The sequence below is a fragment of the Rhipicephalus microplus genome, chromosome 2 (genome assembly GCF_043290135.1).
Source record: "Rhipicephalus microplus isolate Deutch F79 chromosome 2, USDA_Rmic, whole genome shotgun sequence".
Taxonomy (NCBI): domain Eukaryota; kingdom Metazoa; phylum Arthropoda; class Arachnida; order Ixodida; family Ixodidae; genus Rhipicephalus; species Rhipicephalus microplus.
In genome coordinates this window covers 129,793,280-129,794,536 of record NC_134701.1, presented here as the reverse complement: position 1 = coordinate 129,794,536, position 1,257 = coordinate 129,793,280, and the positions used below count along the sequence as shown (strand labels likewise).

The following is a 1,257-nucleotide window of genomic DNA, read 5'->3' as shown; positions in this document are numbered from 1 at the left end:
GATAATTACCTTTTTCATGCGCAGAACTTTATTTTTGGCGGGAAACAGTTTCATTGAAAAAAATGTCGGCATACTTTGCGGAAAATGATTTTCTTGCAAGAAATAAAAAAGGCAATTTTAGTTTAAAAGATATGAGGGTGTCACCTAAAAAGTGACCACATTGCATAAAGGGTTCACTGGTAACTCCCGGTGCAAGTACAGCTCCTTATTTCTACGGTACTTAGCGTTTAGCATAGAACATGCTCTCCTGCACTCTCAGCTTAGTGTGAGCAGCATAAATTTAAATATATATAAATATAGATCGGCTCTACGGTCTAACGCGCCTTGATGACGACGGCAGCCGGAAGAAATCAAACGTAACATATGACACATTCAAGTCTAAACGAAATAGTGTTATCTCTGTCGGATCGCCAATAGCTTTAAAATATGCCACATTTAAAATCCGACACACGGGGCTCACATGTTTCAAGAGAAAAATAATGAAAACAAGGTGGCTACCTCGGGTGACCATCATGCTGGAAAGAGTTTTAAGAAAGTCCTTTGGTCCGGGTGTCTCAAGTGCTTTTGAAAATACAAATTCGTTTGATTGGCTCCGGTGACACATGCGCTATAATAAGGGAACACACCACGCATGTAGAAGTCGACGAAGAAAAAAAGTACTGAAATAAAAAAGATGTGGAGGTGCTGGGTATCGATCCCAGTACCTCTCGCATGCTAAGCGAGCGCTCTACCATCTGAGCTACACCCCCGGACAGCACCACAGACACAGTAAGAGTGGTGTGAAACACGCACTGCGTGGCTTCTAGAATACCGCCCTTTCCTTCGACCCAGATTGAATCCGGTTGCGGGCCCTCGCGACGTTTCGCAACCTTTTGCTGCGATGAATCTCCTCCTTGAACGAGTTCCGCCGTCTCGTGAAACATCTTTCTCTTTCTGATGACGGACGCTGGGTGAATGTTGCTTGTGCTGATGTACAATTTTTTTTATTTTGCTATGGAGTAGATAGTCCGTCATCGACAATTGTCCCAAAGCTCGCGTGTCTGCGTTCGCTTAGGTCACCTATTAGATGCGTAAGCGAGTTCCACTCGCATGCCGATGCCCACTACAAACAGTTCTAGTTTCTTCACACACTCGCGAACTGCCTCTAGGGCACCTGTTCTCTCTACTTCATCTTGGTCAGGCAAAAAGCCTCTCATTCGGTTCCCCGGTCACGGAAGCAGTGACACTCATGAAATCATTCCTAACGAGCTTGTACAC

General features: G+C 44.8%; 1 non-coding gene across 1 annotated transcript; it reads right to left on the bottom strand.

The window, feature by feature from the left end:
* Positions 1-676: 676 nt before the first annotated feature.
* On the bottom strand, positions 677-749 carry TRNAA-AGC (transfer RNA alanine (anticodon AGC)). Its single transcript has one exon. It is a non-coding gene; the product is annotated as a tRNA-Ala (tRNA).
* Positions 750-1,257: the final 508 nt, after the last annotated feature.